The following is a 22,048-nucleotide window of genomic DNA, read 5'->3' as shown; positions in this document are numbered from 1 at the left end:
TCTCTCTCTCTCACACACACACACACACACACACACACATACATACACACACTTACTTTGAGTTGGGCCAAGTTGTCGTTAGTTTTGTCCCTGAGTAGAAGTAAAAGTCATAGAACATCTGCCAAGTTCAAAGCCAAGAATCAAGCCTTATAAGTAGAATTAAAGTGTTTGTCAACATTTTGCATGTTGTTGTTTTGCTTTTACAAAATTATAGGTACCAAGCCTGGCTCATTTCCTCTTTGGTCCTTACACAACTCTATAATTCCCAAGACTTTTGTCTTTTCTTCTTTGCCTCGGCTCTTTTCCCAGATTAGACATTTAACAGAAATGAGCCTCCGATGGTTCTCCTGAAAGCCCACAGAACACAGCAGAAGACTGCAGTATAGAGGTGCTCCAAATCATTCTTGCCCTAAGATTCTCTCTAAGATCCTGCCTCAGAGTAGGAGAAGGTGATACTAGGTGATGTCTGTGGAGGGGAGCCAAAGCTGACATCTGTCTGTTGTTCAGATGAGTTTCTTTCACTTTGTAAGATCATCATTTACCTTTTATTTTTTTTTTACCACTACAAATACCTTAACCTTTTATAAATCCTGTTGCTTTTGAATGATTGAAGCTGGACTACAAGAACACTGCTTTTATTACTCAGAAATTCTTAAAGATATAGAAGAAGAAAGAAATGGCAGTCTTCCTTTTGATCAGGTCCTGCCTGTTCAGTATTCCAGTGCCACAAGCAATGAAGAAGCTAGTGAGTGAATTCTCATCTAAGTCACTGTACACAGATGCTGGTATTCCCCCATCAGAACAGGCACATTCCTATCAGTCAGCATCTGTTTCCTTTTTTTTTTCTCTCCTCTCTTTCTCTCTCCTCAGGCCTGTTTACCAGATTTTTTTCGTTGAGAGACTTCCCGATGGAGGATAATTCAGTTCCTTTTTGCTCATTCATGAGAACGTTACATCTCCCAGCTGCAACTATTTTAAGTAAAACTCTGAATGGGCCTTATAATTTATTATGACTCATATCCTTCCCAAGTAAGAGCTACAGTACAGAGATCAGACCGCCAAAGCTGTTTTCAACTATAGTTAATTTACACTATATTTCTTTGGGTAGTCTTTGGTGAATCTACATGATTCACTGGCAGTAAGGCTTGTCAGGAAAGTCATTTCCATTTCATTGCTGAGCTAAATATTTTGGTGTTTTTTTTCCTTTGTTTTGTTTTTTAGAGTAACTCTATCCACATGCAAATTGCAGAAATACTACTGCTTTTCCAAAGTTTTGCATGCGTGAAAAATAAGGGAGACAAAGTAAACTCATCAGTTTTATACACGGTTGAATCAAATCCCAACTGCCAGTCGTTTCCATGGTAACTGCCTTCCTAAGCAAACTTCTCTAGAAAATATACAGCTGTTATTTCTATCTCGTTGCTAAGCTCCTGTGACAAAACCACACTACAATAACCACTTCACAGTTGGTCTCCTATAGGGATACATGTATGCTACTAAAGGGTATAAAAGTCTTGTGGACCTAACATGACATATGGGCTAAATGGTAAGCAAGGCATTTATCCCTACATTTTAAGCACTTTACAGATTTTCTTTGACCTCCATTGGTGTGGATCTCTTTCCCTACAGAAACTTCACGTGATTCCTTTTAAAATTTCTCTGCTAGGCCCTTGAATTTCTGCTCGTTTTCTATATTGTGGAAGAACAATGAACCATTATTGAGCTGTTGGACTGTCTAATTCTTCCATTAAATGTGATGACAGTATAGTCTGGTCTGATGCTCAGAGGCGCCATGATAAAGGCTCTCTATACTGTTGTTTATACTGTCTCTTTGTTTATCATAACCACGGCAGACCAGTTCTTTCTGTTGCAATTGCAATTGTATTTGGAAGAAACAATGGAAGATACTGCGTATCTCTAGAGATGGAAGGCAGCTGAAAAATTGTACTAATTTTGTCAAACTGCCAAAAGGGTAGGAGGGGTAAAGAAATGGATTTCATGTATTATCTCCCCAAGCCCTGACATACTTTACCACTAACACAAGCTATGAATCAGTGAGAGGAAAAAATAGGTCAAAGCCCCAAAGAAAAGTCAGATCCCCATGAAATATTCACGATGAAAATTTATTCCCTTGTTATCTGAGGGAGAAGTAAGAAAAGTGAAAGAACACATCTACAAGGAAGAGTTGATCAATGGAAATAATGTTCCTTAAAATGATGAAGTTTGACACAGTTTCTTTCCAAATCTGCTACCGATTCCAGATTTTTTGATTGTTTCTTTAAACGAAAGTTCACATTTTCACTATTTCTTTATAGCTAACATCTTCCACTTTTTGGTTCCACTTCACTGTATTTGGTAAGGTGATTAGCTGTCATTTCTCCTTAAGATCACGTCATTAGTCCAGACAAAGGTTCATTACTGGCAAAGTTAGAAGTAATAACATTTCCAAATAAGAGATTAAAAATACCTTATTTTGACAATTTAGCATAGAAGACAAATACTAGGAAAACTCTGGCTGCTAATCGTTAACCTTGTCAAAATCTGACAATCATTGTTAAGTCAGGACATCTCAACCTGGATGCCATTCAAGTATCATAGTTCAGGAAATGTAGAGCGAAAGTTTTACTTTTCTTTTGCATTTTTACTCAATCTCCATTCATTATTGTACTCATATATAGTGCTCTAGTATGGGTCCTTGCTTCTGTCTACCAGAATTATTATAAGAGTTTCCAAGTGGGTCTTTTTACTCACCTATTGACCACTCTCCTCAATGTCTTTTATGTTTATAATTAGCCTTCTTATTTACTAATAGATCTGGTCTGAATTCCTTAATTGTCTAACTGTTGCCTTCCAAGCCAAATTCAGACTCCATTACTGGGAGATTCGAGTCCCTAATACAATGCAGCACTATTTAGCCTTATTTCATATAACTCTCTCCCAGGTATTTCCAGTACACATTATTTCCTGGTACACGTTATGTGCTTAATAATTGATTGATCTACTCTGTGTTCCAGTCAAACTTAGACTAATATCCTTAGAATAATATGTTTACTGTGAATATGTCTTAATTCCCATAAAAAATACAAATTCACTGAAGACAAACACTTTTTTAAGATGGGCAATTCAAAGTTGAATTTTTTTTTTTTTAAATCAGTTTTTGTTGATGTCTTATTCTTTAATATCAGTACTTTTCCTTCCATTATCTCTACCCCCTCCATTTCCAGATAAATTTCCCTAATGAACTTGTTTTTAATTTCAAAAAAGACAAAGAAAGGGAGGAGTATAATTGATTAATAATTTTTAAAAGTCTGAAAGTATGTGCAAGGTGCAATACTTTAAATCTTCCACATCTTCAAAGAGGTTTTGAGCCTTATAATTTGAACTCTCCTTATTTTTGGTAATTTTGCAAGAGTCTGTTTTGGGATGTGTTTGTCTTTCCATTTACATTATTGTGATCAGTGTATATTTTGTTTTCTAGACTCTGATTATTTTACTTTGCAACAATTGCTGTATAATTTTCCACGATTCTCTGTATTCATCACATTTGTCATTTCTTAGAGTAAAGCAATACTCAGTTACCTCCATGAACCACAATTTGGTTAGCCTTTCCTCAATAATTGGATTCTATTTTATTTCTAATTATTTTTCTATTACAAAAGGTGCTGCTACAAATATTTTGTGCACATGGGGACTTTTTATTATCAATGAACTCCTTGAGGTGTGTTGATCAGTCATTTTTTTCAGTCGTGTCCTCCAACTGTTCATTATGCCTTTGAGGTTTTCTTGGCAAAGATACTGGAGTGGTTTGCCATTTCCTTCTCCAACTCATTTTACAAATGATAAATTGAGGCAAACAGGGTTAACTGACTTTCCTGGGGTCAAACAACTAGTGAGTATCTGATGTCAGATTCAAACTCAGGTCTTCCTTACTCCAGGTCCAGCAGTACACTCTATCTACTGTACCACCTAAATGCCCCTGGAAATATAATCTTATTAATGAAATTGCTATATGCATAATTCCATTTTTAATGATTTTACTGATTCACAGCTCCATTTTCAGTGTAGTAGTAAGCCTATCTTCCCAGAACCCCTCCAACATTGATGGCATCTGTCCTTTGTCATCTTTGCTTATTTAATGTGCGTGAGGAGAAACTTTCAGGGTTTTTTGTTAGCAATTTACTTATTATTAGTGGTTTGAAACATTCTTTTATATGATTGTTAATAGTTTGCTAATCTTATTTTGAAATCTATTTATTTATGTCTATTGATCACTTAACTATTGGAAAACTATTGGATTTTCTTGTCCTCCTTCCCCTCCTCCTTTTCTTTTTCCTCTACCTCCCCCCACCCTAATCATTTTTTCACCTACTTGCACTTAGGGATGATTTCATTTTTTTCTATTGGTTTTCTTAATGCACAGCACAATGCTTGGCACACAATAGCTTTTTAAAAATACATGTTAATTTATTGATTTAAAATGTAGTCTTTAAGTTTGCTATTGCCCCTTCACAGATTTTTTTCTTTTAAATTTTTGGATTATAGAAACTTCAGCCTTCTTCCTTGAGTTTCCTTAAAATATTGATATTATACTAGGTAATTCCAAGAATTCAACGAAATTTTATTGAGAAGCTATTAAGTGCAAAAAAAAAAAAGAGTGGACTAAGTACTCAAGACACAAAGACACCCCCACACATACACACACAAACACACAATAATGCCTGTTTTGTCCTAAATAGCTTATCTGCTTCCAAGAGCCAAGAAGGAGGTTCAACATTTTCACAGACACCTCGTTAGAACAATTTATACAGTATTGGACTTGGCATCGAGAGGAGTTGAGATGAAATGCTACCTCAAATATTTACTAGCTGTGTAACCCTGAGTAAGTCTTCAAACCTCTCTCAACCTCAGTTTTGTCATCTGTAAAATGGCTAGCTTGTCCCTCACACGATTTTATGAGAATCAGATGAGAGAGTATGTAAAATACATTTAAACATTTGAAGTACATGTAAACCTTAAACTGCTTTATAAATGTCAAGTAATAGCAGTAGTAGTGGCAGTGGTAGTAGTAGAAGTAGGAGTAGTAGAGAAAGCATTGACAATTCAGATGATCAGGAAAAGATTCCATTAGTTACCTAGAAACTAACGTACCTTAGGTAACACTTATGAATCCAAGAATTCTGAGAGTGAAAAGTGATATGAGTCTTAGTTACAGCTTCTGCTAGGGCAGAAAGTTGAGAGATGGACTGACAGGTTTTAAAACAGCAAGCACATCAGTTTTTAGGCCTGGAGAGTATGCTCAGAAAAATAGTTTAAATAAATCCAGAAAGGCACCCTGGAACCAGATACTGAAAAGTTTGTATTTTATCAAGGTAATGAGGAGCCACTGAAGATTCATGAGTAGGGAGTACCAGGATCAGTTAAGATACAAATAAAACCATATGTCAATTTGTTTTGTTGGTTCAACATCAAAATAACACTCAGAGTGTTACCTTGGATGACCTACAGTCAACTCAAAGCCAAGTATGGCTAAAATCCTTCCATAAACATTCCAACAGTGTGAGGCGAGACACCATATTAAAGGTCTTCATCAGTCAGAATCCTCAGAGTAGTCATTGGATAGTTTTCGGTCCTTCTGAATTCAAATCCAGTCTTTGAGAAAGTTCTACTGCCTTCTTCTTTCATGACAAATTCATTGTTTGCTGGATTCAGTTGGAGAAATGTACCCCTTCCTCTTAATTTTTATAGCTATCCTCTCAGTCAAGCTTGGTGGGTAGTAACCTATACTCACACCTGTTGCTTCAATGTTTGTTGAGGGGTTTTTCTACTCTCCATGTCTATTAAATAAATGCTGTCAGTCATGAACTTTCAGCAGGTAAGGCATTTGTCCTACATTACTGGGTTATTTTTCTGAGAATTGAAGAGGATTTTCAGATGATCCAGTCAGTGCTGAAAACAATATACCCTTTAATTTGGCATGTTTAGTGGGAGCCTTCTAAGGGAATAACAAGGGAAAGAAAGAGAGTAAGGGAAAGCTGCTAGAGAGGAACCATTGTGCCTCTCTGAGGCAATAATTCACAAAATAACAACAGCCCAGCCATCCTCTTCCCCATGTCATGGGAATGACATGTTGAGATTGACTGGGGAAGAACAGAAAAAGGACACAGCCACTGACCTCACCAGAGAATGTTAGGCTCAGTGGTGATCAGCAGAGGAAACTCCACAGGGACTTTCAGAGAGATTACTTTTAGAGCTTGGCCTTTTATCACACCAACATTTGTCTCATCAGCTCAATCTGTACAATTGTGCCTTCACTGCAGGCATCAGAATGATTCTGGGAAGCTAAAGAAAGTCATGTGATTTATAAGGAATCTTATAAGAGATCTTGGGCTCTCAGGAATATCTTTTTGGTTTCATACCTCTGATATTATAGCTAGGAGTCAACCAAATGGCTAGGAAGAGAGATGTTTAGAGCTTCACAGGTTTCAGGCATAGGAGAACCTAGATATAGGGATTTCCAGAAGAAGGTTGGGCAGAAGGTAGGAGTTGGCAGCTGTTGGGGGTGGGGGGGATTTGACCCCCAAACCCAGAGATTTTGGGTTTTTTGCTGTTGCGATGTTCTCCTGACCTCAACAAGCATTGGTGCCTTCTTTGGAATAAGGTGGAGTCCATGATAGAATTTGGTAGTAGTGATCTCCAAATTCCTTCCTGGTTCTCACAGACAGTTTTAAACTTTGTTGTTTTATTGATTGCAAAGCAACTTTTGTAAAATCACTTTGTTCAATTTCACCCGTACTCAAGATGTAGACATTTACAACATCTAAACAGTACACTTGAGAGAAGTTTGCTAAGAACTAATAATCGAGATGTGTATCCAGCCAACTGTGATCTCCTTCTAGACAGTAGGAATCATGAGCTATATTTCCTATTATGGGAGTTAAAGCTGAGTATTATTGAACGATAATAAGAGAATAATCATACTGTATTTCACAAGGTGTTATGGGAATTAATTTGTATTTGTAAAGTAATTCATATTCCTTGTGTACTTTTAATACTTTCAGAGCATCATGCGAGGAACTAGACAAGTGCAAAGTAATCACAAAGTAATGAAACTGTGCTAATAGTGCCATTCATCTTCCTTTCTAGGAGAGAAAAATGGAGAAATGCGAAAGAGAAGAGGAGGAATAGGAAGGGGCTATTTGGATATTTAATTAAAACTGACAAAGAAAAAGTAGATGGAAAACTTCCTGATGAAGATATAATTACGGTAGTTATTATTTTGGTTAATAACTTCTTAACATATATATTTAACACCAGAGATTTGTCAGAGGTGATAGTTTAACTGTGTCACTAGTGACAAAAACAGCATAGGGACAATTAGATGTGAAAGAAAAAATCATACTTAACCTATTAGTAAAAGAGCAATGTTAAATGACTAATAGTTACATTATGGAACTTTTTTAAAAAATGAGAAATATTAGGATATGGAAAAGTCCTATCTAGGAAAAGACTATCTAATGGCCAAAAATATATATGTGAATATTATAGAACATCTGCATAAAAACTTTTCCAGATGACATCCTTCTTAGGGGACTGGATGTTTTATTCAAAGAAGTCTTCATAATTGTTTCTGAATAATTTTAAAGAATATCATGGTTGTCAGGAGAATAGAAAAGTGTATTTTCTCTTATCAGAAATGACAAAAGAAGTAAGTCTAAACTTTATAGGTATATAAGTCAATCTGTTTTGGGGATTATAGAAATACTATGAAGTAGATAAATATTCCACTAAAGACCCCACACACATACACACACAAAATCCAATGCAAATACCTTAAAGCCTGGAAGTAAATGAAAAAAAAAATCATGTTTTCTAGGAAAAAAAAAAGAAATAGCCCAATAAAGTGGGAGAAGAGGTCCAACAATAATAAGGTCCAATACTCTCCAATAAAATTTTGATAATTATCATAATTAAAATACTCCATTAATAAAAGTTACATGTCTAAAAATAAGGTAGTTATCCTGTACTAGCAAGCACTGTAAAATTCATATAAAATTTTGAAGAGTGAATGGGTACATGGAAGTTCACATATAGCCTCAGTCATATTGTTGTTGTTCAGTTGTTTCAGTCATGTCTAACTCTTTGTGGCCCAATTTAGGGGTTTTGTTGGCAAAGATACTTGAGTGGTTTGCTCATTTCCTTCTCTAGCTCACTTTGTGGATGAGGAACTGAGGCAAACAGAGTTAAATGACTTTCCTAGGATCACAAAGCTAGTAAGTGTTTGAGGTTGGATTTGAACTCAGGAAGCCTGGTATTCTATTCATCAAGTCACTTTTGGTTCTTGTTGTGTTATCATTTTTTAATTGTGTCCAATTCTTTATGAGTTCTTTTGGGGTTTTCTTGGCAAAGAAAATTTTATTCCAGAGTGGTATGAAATTTCCTTCTCCAGCTTATTTAAAAGATGAGAAAACTGAGGTAAACAAGATTAAGTGACTTGCCCAGGGTCACAAAGGTACTAACTGTTTGAGCCTGGATTTGAACTCAGTTCATTCTGATTCCAGGTCCAGCACTCTATCCACTGTGCCACCTAACTGCCCTACACTATTCTAAAGATCCTTAGAAACAATGGGACCCACCTTTTTTCTAATTCTACCTTGCAGATGAGGAAAACTTTAGCCAGAAAAAAATTAAAAAAAACCAACTTTCTCAAAGTCATACAATTGATTAATGGGTAGAATCAGAACAAGAATTATATCCTCAGAGGTAATTTCTAATAATGGAATATAGCTGTCAAAGCATTTTGACCCATGTCTTTGTCATAGGGTGACTTGTTTGGTCTCTTAGGCACACGAATCCGCTAAAGGACCTCCAATAGAGACACATTTTTGGAACAATAGGCATAACCATGAACAAAGAGATTGTTTTCCAATATGTTCATTGAGGAAAGAACTACTAGTCATCTCATGAGCTCTTTATGCATAAACCATCCTTGATGCATTCATCTTCTGATCATTTGTTGAATACACAAGATGTGACAGAATCAGTTTCAGGGTAGATGCACTGAAATGTGTTTGAGTTTCCATTCAGTTTGGCCAGTGCATAAGGAAATAAAATTACAACTGCTCATTTTTCCTTTTTCTTGCTTTCCAACTTACACATAAATGAAAGTTTGAGAATATTCTGTTGCTGGACCAAGGAAGGGGGAGATATCTATGTATCTCAGATACGATAGATATTAGATAGATATAGATAAACACACATACATAGATACAGATATGTAGATACTGACATTTTTAAAGAGTGGAGTGAAAGAATTATGGCAATAACAGAGATAACTAATCAATATTCATAGGGTAAAAAGTATTTCAATTCAACTGGTATACTCAGTGAAAGATGTTTTGACAGATGTCCACCACACAGAGATAAAAGAGATAAAAGAAAAGTCACTATCAAGGAGCTTACAATCTATTTGCGTATAAAAGCAAACTAAAAAGATGAAAAGCAGAAATTAGAAGGAGAAAAAGTGATCCAGAAAATATGAACCACCTGTGAGGATTGAAGAACGCTTCATCAGGAAGAACAATAAATAAGTCAGCTAGCTTTTATTAAGAGTATACTTTGTGCATACACCATGCTATGCTGTAGAACAAAGAATTAAATAACTTTTGCCCTCAATAAGTATACATACTGTTGGAGCAACAGCACTCAGGTTTGGTCTCTGAAAGAAGAGAATGATTTTAACATGCAGGGAAGTCAGAGTGCATTGCAAGGGCAATGGCACGCTGCATTTGACAAAGGACGTTAACAAATTTGTGATGATGCATGTGATGGTGAGAAGAAAAGAAAATTGGGTAGATTTCAGATGCATAATATCAAAAGAAGTTATCTTAACCCAAATATAAATGGACCTTGATTAGTGGTCTATTTCATCACTCTCTATGCTCCTTTCCTAACATTAATGACAGAGACTGAAAAATACTCTGTTTTGGTATTATTGTTTTTATAAATTATTTTAATATAACTCACAAGAAGAAGGACACTTTCCTTTGAAGATAAGTATTCTATCAGTACACAGCCTTGGCGTATAGCACAGGGTTTAATATCAGAGGTCTGAGCTGGATTTTTTCCCCATTGTCTTTTTTAAGTAGGACATTTCTGAGTGGGAATCATTTTACAAATAAATAAATAAATAAAAGACAGGAAAAAGCAACTAAATAGAATAAATAAATTTTAGGAAAAAAATTGAAAGTAGAGAAAACAGGTAGCTGGGAAGATAATGAGAAAATGCACAAGGGAGTCAAAAAGTTAGTCATTTAAGAATGGCATACAAGGAAAAAACAAAAAAGGAAACAAAGGAAATGACCAAAATAATTGGGTAGCATAAGCAATAATTACATAGAAAAAAATAATAGTTGCAAAAAAAGAAGGAAAATGGTAATTGGATAAAACAATAAAACAGGGTAAAATAGAAAATTGGAACAGCTGTGTGATTGTCCAAACTATTGTTTCACAAAATAATCTCAATGGGACAACACAAAAATGCCATTATTTTAGCTTCAATGAAAAGAAGAAAATAGCTGACACACATTTTGGTCTGCAAAATGCTTAATGTGGGTTATCACATTTGTTCCCTACAGCAATCCTGTGAAATAGTTCTTGGGCATTAATTAATTAGCATTTCTTTCATCGAGGGATATTGAGGCTCAAAAAAGATTAAATGACCTGCCCAAGGTCAATCAGTGAGGATCTGAGTGAGAAGTCCAGCACTCTACCCATGATAAAAACAAATTACTCAAGGAAACCTACTTATTTCTAAGTAGTAAACAGGAAAACAGTTTGTTCCCTTTTCATTTCTGTGCTAACTTGATTTAGATCTGTTGAATTTTCTTCTAGATGAATTGGGATCCACATGCTAACAATCAATAATAACTTCCTGAGACACTAACCTGCAAATATTCTGTTGGCCATAAGCAGCTAACTTCTCAGTAAAGGCATCACTTTCTTCATTTTCTTTTCTGTCATCTATTAATTTCAGTCATAGGTGACTCCTCTCTCTCGTACCACATAGCAAATTGATCAGCAGATTCTCTGCCTTTTATCTCTGCCTCAGTCCCTCCTGACCACTCTATGTGTATCAGATCTGACAGTGATGCCCCTTCCAGGGCACATGGTCAACATATGACAGTCCACGATAAAGGAATGCTCTTCTTTTCAAGCATAGCATGGCAAATTGTCAGTCACCTCAATCCTTGGTTAGTTTCCCTTCGAGTTGTATGAGTTCTTTCACTTAGTCTGTCATTTTATTTTGTTTTTGTTTTTGTTTTTATTTTAAACTTAACAACAGCCAACTAAGATGAATGTTTCCAACTAGGTTAGCAACTGCCCAAAGTTGTTCTTGATTCTCCAGGTGTTAGTGCCTCCCTTCTGAAATTACTTTGTATTCACCTACTGTGCAATTATTTGTGTGTGGTGTGTATAGACACACATGCATACACATACATGTCTATGTACATATATATAGATTACATATGTATACAAACTCTATTTATGTATATACAAAGATATATCTACATTTGTGATGTGTATATGTGTATATATGTATGTATATAGAGTTATATACATATACATGTAGTTATCTATATTTGTATCCATCCACATTTTTTATTTCTTTGTGTAAATGACAGGGGTTTATGAATGTACTTCAGGTCCAGATCATTGCCTTAAGGACTCCTGACTAAGTTAATAATTTAGATTAGGTAAAGAAAAGCTAAAACTGTCACATATTCCTGTTGGGTGCAAAAATTCAATACATATTGAATTCCTAGCTAGAAATGAGTTAGTGGCTAGAATTACACATCAGATGCTCAATATCTTTCACAGACTGACAGATTGCAAATCCCCATAGTACAAATACAGACCTAAAAATATCCTAGACATCTTAACCTGTAGGAAATACTGAAGCCATGATCGTGTGCAGTATTTTTGCACAGAAATGCCTGGACATAACACTTATCCATACAAACGAAAGAACAAATTTTTAAATTGATGTAGCACTATCAAATATGCAATGAAAAAAATTCAAAATATTGTTGTTCCATCTTCATTTTTTGAAGAGGACCAATAACATTACAGTGTGATATCTTGACTTATTTGTGAATTGGATTTGATTGAGGCATAGTTGCACAGTCATCAGTCTCACTCTTTCCTCCAGTCATCAATGTCCAATAGCAACACAAAAGACAGAAAGACTGGTGATACCCTATTTTGATGGATGACTGGTGCCTTACATTTCTGACCAAGCTCTATGCACTCCACAGCACATGGCTGTTGGAACAAATTGTTTTCGTCCACCTTTTTCACCAGCTAAGTCCACATGTTTGGAGTAGACATTTGCCTAACTCATCAATTGTTTGTGGTCTGTCAGTTGCTCTCAACCTGGTCTAGCCCATCTGCTTAGATGGTTTTACCCAGGTGTGGTTGCTGCACAAACTACACCTTCTATATTCAAAATGTAGGGGCTTAGCAGAGATCCTCATCATGATGAGAGCATGTAGAAAGCAAGTTTTTGCCTGTTCTACCAAGTTAGCAGGGTTTTGAGTGATTAGGTATATATTACCTGCCATCTGAGGATCAACCTAGCTAAGCTCATAGAAGTACATCTTTAGGATAGACATATGATGATGAAATTTGGGGTCAAGGTTATCTCACACATCCTCTGTTAACAGTTTGACAACTAGTGATGTCCTATGCTAGTACAGCCCATGTGTAAAGGATGTTAAAGCAATTAAAAAGAATAAATTTAATATCAGAACCAGAACTAGAGTTAGAACAAGGCAAGCAGCCATATCACTAGATGCCATAGATGTATAAACAATTTATGTTACTGAACTTTCTTTACATCAACTTATTTTGATGCCAGGGTATAAAAACTTATGCATCTTTGTCTTGTAATATGAAGTTCATGAGCTATGAAAAGTGTATGACTTCTGGTAGTTGCTGAGTCTGGTGGCACATACCTATAATCTCTGCTGCCTAGGATGCTGAAGCAGGTGCATTGGTTAAGCAAGGGATACTAAGATTCAGTCAGTTAAAATGATGGGGTGTCTGTACCAGGTGTAGTATCAGTATGGTGAACCCACAGGGACATGGAACCAATGGGTTTCCTGAGGAAGTGAAAACTACCTCAAGTCAGAAACAGAGCAGGTAAAAGTTCCTCATCTTTTATGTTTACCTGTTAGTGGTACAATCACTCCATAAGTGGCTGCTTCACTTCCAACTTGGACAAGGGAGGAAGACTCATCTCAAAACCAAGCAATATACAGTCAGTGGCAGGCATTAAAATAACATGATGTGTTTAATGGCCTTTTAGTGAAGAAGGATGTATTTGTCACTTTTCAAACTTTGCCTAATGTCCTCAGTTGCTCATGATCCTTAATTAAAGTTCATGTATTTTTATTTTCAGTCCTTTTATGTTTTTTTATATTTGTTTATACATTAAGAAAGTCCTTTCTTAGTTCTTTATTTTATTATTCATTCTTAAGAATTTTTTATCTATTTTCTCTGTAAAACATAAAAGTTTATTTCAACTTGTAGTACTCAGCACTTTTATATTTTTTACATATATTAAGTGAATCAACTAAATTGATATTTTTAGTTAATAAAATCATTCCCATTTTAACATTGCCTAAATGATCTCAATATTTTGAGATTTGGCAGAAACCTTAGTAACTATTAGTTGTATTTTATCTTTTGATTAAGAATGGAAATTACCTAACATATTGATTACATTTTATCAAAAGAAGTTGTTTGTGGTTCCAAAGATTTTAATATTTAAGTTCCATATTAATAAAAAATGATTCAATAAGTTATTGAATACAAAATTCCACAGTGGAATCCATATAAATTATTGAATACTCACAAGAGAGGCAGCTTTAATAAATTAAATTCAAGGACATCTGGTCAATAGTCTTACAAAAATTAAAAACATGTCATACAAATGCAGCATTTTAAATCTGTCCTTTTGCTTTCTGAACAAAAATAAATTGGGTTTTCTCTTTAAAAAAAAGAAATTGAAGTTAAATACAGTAATATATATTTGTCTTTTTGAATCTAGGAAGTACTTGCTCTGACATATATAAAATCAGAGGAATCAAAATATGTGAACTGGGGCATTTTCAGACAGAAAGTGTTCAACTCTGACTTTTTGCCTTATAGATAAAAAAAAAGTTTAAAATCTAAAAGAAAAATCCACTGTTGCTATTTGTGTTTTTATCTCTTATCATGTCCTTCTAGCCTAATTCTTCCAAAGCAATCTTTCCTGAGATATATTATATATTCTTTGTTATTTTGTCTGCTGAGTTTAGAACCCAGTGAAGAGGAGTATTTGGCTTTTAAATGATCTTGAAAATCCATTTGTCTTCCTCACGCCCACAGTTTACTGAATACCACTTAAAACTTAATCCATTATTTATAAGGCCTAGTTTTGGCTTCATATATACAGTTACTTTGAAAATAATTGCTAAAAAGAATCTGCCTCTGTTCTTGTCTCTCTCTTTCCTCTCTATCCCCCCACTTACACACACACACACACACACACACACACACACACACACACACACACACACACTCCACTTATCAAGCAGCATTCTGTAATGACATGAACACTCATTTGTGCATTTTACACATTTTTATGTTCTATAGCGATCTTGACCTTTGATCTCTTTAGTGCAACATTTACTTAAATTTTTTGAATGATACTAAATACAGCTAAAGCACATGTCTGCCAAGGAGCTAATTTTGAATGTTTTCCCTTTAAAAAATAATTTACAGCAGTACCCGCTTCCCACACCAAAATATGAGTTTACCTATATCAAGTAAGGGGTTTTTTTTAATTGCTTACTTCCCTGATTCATTACTTCATGCTGCATAAGCAATTGAAGGTGAAACAGGCAGTTCACCATGTAATAGAGAAGCTTATTTCATTTGCATCCACTAAATCAGCTGAGATCTAACCAGGTTCATTTGCTAGATTTTAATAAGGGCATGCTGGCTTCATTCCGTCAGACCAATAACATTAATGAGTTTAAGTTTATCATTTTACTGTTCACAAAAAAAGTTAACATTAGCTATGGTATCACGCTCAAAATAAGGGAAGGAATCAGTAAAGGTAAAGACCCTCAACTGGAAATAATAGGAATAGTTTAGAACAATTCCCATTCATGGATTGGTAAATAGACTGAGAGACTAATGAAGCTTATACAGTCCTTCTAAGAATGAATATTTTTAAATACATAAAACAAAATACATAAGATTTTATATAAATTGGATTATATGAAAATTCACTTACCAAAACAGTTTTATGCAAAACAAATGGCTTTGGTGGACCTCAGGGTAAAAACCTCTGATCTCTCAAGAGTTCATGAAGAAAAGTTTCAAAGGGAGATTTCATCATATCTACTAATTTCTATTACTTCTCTTTCCCCTACCCCCAAATCCCTCCACCTCTGAAAACCTAAGAAACTAAAGTTCATTCAAGGCTATACTGAGTATTAGGAATAAAGTGGGATTCATAGTCTCTTATCTTAAATACTAAACTATGCTTCCTACCTGTGATGCCATTGGCTATACATTTATATACTTAGTCTGATATTCTTACATAAAAAGACCCAGTAGAGTGTTTTAAAAATAGTATATATCTGGGTCTATTATTCTGTTAATATAGGAAACTTCCAGTGAGGAAACTCCTTTAACCTGCACAGATCAGCAAATGCTTGGTATTACATAGTCACAGAGATTTGTCTGGGACATGCAGAAGTTAAGTGATTTGAACAGTCACATGGATAGAATATGTCCCAGACCAGACTTTCAGGTCATCCTGACTCTATAGTAGGTAAGGTTCCTTTAGCTATATGGAGTAGTAGTTGCTCAATAAATATTTAATGAATGAATATCAAACCTCTAGAATTCCTTTAGAAAGGAATTGTTTAGTGGAAGAGATGGTAGAAGTGGATTCAGAACTGGTTGAGCAAAGCTGGCATTTGCTAATGATTAAGTAAATGCCTACGTAAAGGAAAGGCAATGATCCCCAAAGTCCAACCCTCCAAACAAGTGGGGTCCAAGTAGAGAAAATGTAACCTGATGAGCCAGACTAGTTCTATCACTAGGACATCTTAAGAATACTGAGATCTAACAGGCAGATGTGAATGGGAAACATAACTTTGGAGCAGGGTTTCAGAGATATAGTAAATATTGGATCAGGAAGCAAAAATTCAGTAAGTAGCAAGGAAATGACCATTTGCAAGATGTATGGAATTCTTAGAGCTTTCAGATTTGTTTATTTGTTTTCTTTTTCTTTAGTTTTGTTTGTGTAGCCACTGGTGAAGCAGGAGTCCTTATTGCCTATAAAACTTGATCAGTCAAGAGTGGCTGGAATGGGGGCTGGCAGGGGATCCCATATTTCCTGGCAGTGAGTGCTCCTGCTACACTTAGACCATGCCTGACCTAGGCTGGGTAGATGTGGTTTGGGTGGGTTCCATCAAGTGTGCTCCTGACTCAACTTCACCTCGTATGTCAATGGCAGATACAGCATGATAGCTAAAATGTAACGTCGGAATAAAAAACCTGAAAGGCTCAAATGATGATTTATATCTAATAATTTAAAATTTAATAAGGATAAAAGAAAAGTTCTACACATAGACATTGAAAATCACCTGCACAAGTAGAGTCTGAAAAGAGATGTCATATGAAAAAGTCCCAGTTTTAAAGGTATGCAATCTCAATATAAGTCAACAGTGTATCAATCAGTCAGTTCATAAAATTTTTATTAAACATCTGTCTGTTCCAAGCACTATCCCTATTGTTATGAGAACAAAAAGAAAGGTAAAAGACAGTTATTACTCTCAAGAATCTCATAGGTGACTTGAAGATAGACTGCATTAATATAAACAGGATATCCATAATTATCAAGGTTTCATCCTGATATACACTAGTCTAATTTGCAGTATGAAACTAAGTGTTGGGGACCACTTTTAAGAGAGAATATTAACAAGCAGGAATGAGTGTGCATACAGAAGTGTGACCAGTTTCATTAAGAGTCAGATTCCATGGATGCTGCCTGCTTCCACATGGAATTTCATTGCCTCCAGAAAAACTACTATCTCTTCTTTTCCGTTCATCTTCTACATGAGCTCCTGCCATCAGGAATGCCCCACAATGAATAGCTGGAATTGCAGAATGTCGATGGGGATCTTAACTCCCATATCAATGCCCCATCCTATTCTTGAAGGGTCAGACATTATTCTTTGGATAAGACAGCTTTGTAGTAGAAGATGATATCTATGGAATTAACTAATCCTCTAAACAAATACTTTCACTGATGTCCTCCTTTTTTTATGTTCTTTTACAGTCAAGATATCCGGAACACCTGATTATGATCAAGCCAAATGTAAAATGTTGCGGGGCAGATATGTTGGCATGGCAGGGGGAGCCAGGTAAAAGATGGAAATTGTCTGTACGATAATGCAAAGCCTGGACATGAAAAGCATGATAGTCTGCTATATAGATATTCTTTAATCTTTGTGTGTGTTATAAATTCTTTTGGCAGTGTGATAAATCACATAAATTTCTTTTCATAAAAATATTTTAAAATATACAAAATACACAGTAAAGCAATTATATTGGAATAAAGATGTGGTTTTTACCTTATAATTTCATAGACCTCCTGAATTCTATCCACCACTCCTTGATCTCATTAATGGTAATTTAAATGGCAAGATCCTTTTCAGTCATTAATAGGCCCATGTGACCTACCTTGATCACATGGAAGACTGAGTCACATGGAACTTGTGGTGGAAGGAGCTTGCTGAGTGGGTGGAACAAGAAGGGAGGAACAGGAAGAGGTGAAAGTAAAGCAGAGCTGACAGAAAATTGGTCAGAGTCTAGTCAGAGCTAGGAAGGATGCAGGCAGCTGGCTAGTGTGACTGAAAGAGCTTGTTTGTGATTTTCTTTAAGGGAGCCTGCTTATGATTTGCTTGATGGAGCTGGTTTGCCTAGCAGGGAGAAGGCTTGGAGATGGTGTTGTCCTCTGCATTGTTATTGTGTATAGATTTTTGTTGCTATGATGGATTCGGCTTTCTGGTGTCTGAATAAATGTTTTGGTTCTGTCTTCCATGTGGAAAGTCTTGCATTTCATGATTCAGAATTGTGATGGGACATTCATGGCTACCATAGGTGCTGTGCATATTGCATTGGCACACTGTTTTTTGGAAAAAATCCTTTTCTGGAGGCTAAAGATATGATTTCAAGTCCTAGCTCCCACCTTTACTTGCTTTGTGACCTTGGTCAAGTTACTTTTGAAAGAATTTGAGAATTGAAAGGGACATCAAAAGCAATCTAACAAACTTAAAACATCCTTCCCCCAATAACTTATTTAAGAACCAGATCACCCTTCATTAAAGGAAAGACATGAAGTGACAGAGACCTCGCCATCTCTCAAGGAAAGATATTCTATTATTGTATTATAGCTCCTATCATTAAGAAATGTTTTCTTACATCAAGCCTTAAATTTGACTTTTTATAATATATACTTAATATTCCTGGTTCTATCCTCTGTATAAAACAGAAAAAAAGTTTAGGCACAGCCTTTCAGATATTTGAAGACAATTGTCATATGCCTTCTAAAATTTTTCTTTTCCAGGATAAGTATCCACAATTCCTTCAGTCATTCCGCATATAACATATAACATGATCTCAAAACCCTTCATTATCTTTGATGTCTTTCTCTGGATTCTCAAAAGCTTATTGATCACTTTCCTAAAATATGTCTCTGAGAACTGATCACAAAGATGAGATAGATATTAGGCCTTTCCATGTGGTTTTAAGATCTCATTAACTTTTTTCTGACTTCCTAGTTAAACTACTGACTCCTTCATTTTGAGCTTATCCTCTAACACTCCTAGATCTTTTTTAGTTGAACTGCTTAGTCCTTTCTTCCTCTCTCTGACTTGTTTTTGTGAGTATATGCCTTAGCAGTTATCCCTATGGAATTTAGCACAGTCATACTTGTTAATTACATCTCTATAGATGACATTAAATTCCAATGTCAGATTTTATGAGACTTCATCTATCTTCATGCCCCAGTACCACATCATGATATTTATTTTCCACTTCTGTGCCACCACAAAAAGAACTGCTCTAAATATTTTTATTTGTATCTGTCCTTTTGCTGCTTCTTGGCTCTCTTTGGGGTATATAGGTGAACTTGAATTCTTGAAGCCTATGCTTGGTCTAGCAAGTCCTACCAAATTTAAAAGGCTTCAAGTCAGGTGCAGAAAGGTGAGCCAGCATCCTAACACCAACTTAAGTTCAAAACTTCAAGGTGATAAATTTTCTGGAAATATCAACCCCAAAACTTTTTTCTAAGGTATAGAGGATTTGTGTTTTCTTTTTTTTTAATTTTAAATTTGTCTTTTTTTTGTTACTAAATTACATAGTAATTTGATTCAAAAATATGGTAATTCCTTAACACATATTAGATCACTTAATAGTTTAGTTATATTCAATACATTAAAATAAATTTAATCTTGCATACAACTTTATTACATCCTTAAAACTTTCACTTATATCACTTCATTTGATCATCATCACATGTCTATGAGGAAGATAGGGGAAGATTTTATTAGCCCTATTTGATGAAGACATTGATGTTCAGGTAGAACAGTATACCTGGAACTAGAACCTATGTTCTGAATCTACAAGAGCCCTTCCTACTACAGTACATCAAGCAATGTCTTTGTGAGGATTGCAGAAGATAATATGAACAAGTTCAAATAATTTTTTTGAACAAATAAAATCAATGCAACTAAAATGAGAAAGGAAGCAAGTAATTGGAGGCAGGGGGAATAGTGCTTACCCAACCCAAATTACCTTGTATATATAATAAGAAAATTTGTGTTTTCACCAAAGGAACATTCTCCTGATAAAATCATTGAGCCTTGACTTATGGAAGAGTTTTGCTAAGTATCTCCTTTTCTATCATCTTTTATATGAGTTTTATTTTTACTGAGGCCTGATATCCCTATTTCCCCATATCACTTTTAAAAGCACGAAATAAGCAATTGAGCCCCTGCATATACATCCACGTCTCCCAATAGAATAGATCAACCCCTGTTACACATGGAACAGCAGGATGCTGTCTTTCAAAACCAACTGAAATATTAATAGACTTCAAGAGAGTCTATATGAAATAATTCTCCATAATAATAAGCAAGCAGATAAGTTGGTGAATATATTAGAAAGTACTTGTAAAACATTAAGACTTTGAAAACTTGCTTTTGACAAAAACAATTGAACAATTGGTTGCAACTTGGGCATGGAGCTATTGTTATTTGAACCTAGAACCTACCATTTGAATCATTTGGGACATGTCACTTATCTTGTCACTCTATGCAATGCATCTATGTGTAAATGGACCAATTTTCTCTAATGAGCTATAACTTGACATCATGGATAGACAAGTTACAGTATAATGAAATAAATAGCAAGCATAGAATTCATGCATATTGCAATGGTGCATTTACCCTTAACTCAAGGGTATCACCAATAATCTAAACATACACTATTTTAAGTGTTTGCTCCAAAATGAGGATTTGCTGACAAACTAAGGGATTTACTTCTCACGTGAATTTCAGCCATCAGTTTCATTCCTTCCTCATGAAAATTTACAGAAACCAAGGATTTAGATGTTTTGTTATACTGTCGCCTTATTTCCATATCCCAAACTCTCAATATAATGCTTACTAGATCAAAAGGATGATTTTCTAAATTGATTAGTATTGTTTGAATTACTTTGTGCCCACACTGTAGTAGATTTTGTTCCTGGCCTTTGTTAGCTGATTATATCATTACGGTGTTCACCAGAGAAAAGGAGAAAGCTTATAAGTGATCAGGATGGATAAGCACTCAGGGCAAGTACCAGTGTTAGAAGCAAATGTTCCCGAAGGGAATTGGTCATTGCTAATAATTAATGACCAATATATCCATTAACTTTGTTATAAGCATTAGTATTGCTTTGCTAACCAAAGGTAATGCACTTTAGATACAGCATTTAACATTAAAAATAGATTGCTTTCTTTGTTCCTTTTAAAGTTTCCATGTGACATGTGCATTTTGTTTGAAATAAATGTATTTTTTTAGTAGCTGACTCCAAGAAAGTATGGCACTCAGTGTCAATATGTTTTACAGTGTTGTTCCTCAAAAGCTACATAGGGATCAGACAGTTTTAGAAGTAGAAGGAACTTTAGTGATCACCTGGTTCTACTCCCCACCACTTCAATTTTATAAATGAGAAACAGACCCAAGAGTTCAAATGCCTATACAAAGTTCACCCTATGAGTCAGCAGCAGAACAGGGGAATGAGAACTTAAGTCTTCTGATTACATTTTTTCCCACTGTTCCACAATTGTCATTGTGCCATATGGCCATTGTAATGTATACCTAATATATTCATTAGGAAAAGAAATTTTCATTAAAGGTGTCAAAAAAAAATACTACTCCAGAGAATCAATGGATGTCAGAAATAATACAGTTTGTAATAGATGGTTAAGAAATCAATCTCTACGTATCCTCTTATAGGGGGAGTAGATAGATATTTTCTCTTCCCGTGTACTCAAATCCAGTTGTAGAGCAGTATTTTTGCCAACCTTGCAAATTGATATCTCTTCTGATAGTTTAAATGAGATAGCCAGGTGTTCCTTGTTTGTGTAAATTGTGTGTAACTTTCTCCTGAATTCTGAAATTCTTACATTTTCCATTTTACCTGATACTCACTGTTTTTTAGGAGATTATAGGATCATAGAATTAGAGTAGGAAGGGGATTTTGTTTTATTTTTTCACATTTCAATTTATTTATTTATTTTAGTTTTCAACATTCACTTTTACAAGACTTTGAGTTCCAAATTTTCTCCCCATCTATCCCCTCCCCCAAGTCCATGATGGTATGCATCCTGATTAACCCTAATCTGCCCTCCCTTATATCTTTCCCCACCCTTTTCTT

General features: G+C 35.2%; 1 long non-coding RNA gene across 1 annotated transcript in view; it reads left to right on the top strand.

The window, feature by feature from the left end:
* Positions 1-22,048, top strand: part of LOC140532903 (uncharacterized) — a 240,907-nt gene that overhangs the window by 3,413 nt on the left and 215,446 nt on the right. The window contains exons 4-5 of the long non-coding RNA XR_011976731.1: positions 7,144-7,264; positions 17,402-17,486. This is a non-coding gene — a long non-coding RNA (uncharacterized lncRNA). The remainder of the gene's footprint in view (positions 1-7,143; positions 7,265-17,401; positions 17,487-22,048) is intronic.

Source organism: Notamacropus eugenii, chromosome 3 (genome assembly GCF_028372415.1).
Source record: "Notamacropus eugenii isolate mMacEug1 chromosome 3, mMacEug1.pri_v2, whole genome shotgun sequence".
Classification (NCBI taxonomy): domain Eukaryota; kingdom Metazoa; phylum Chordata; class Mammalia; order Diprotodontia; family Macropodidae; genus Notamacropus; species Notamacropus eugenii.
The sequence above is the reverse complement of the archived record's forward strand: the minus strand, read 5'-3'. Positions and strand labels throughout refer to the sequence as shown.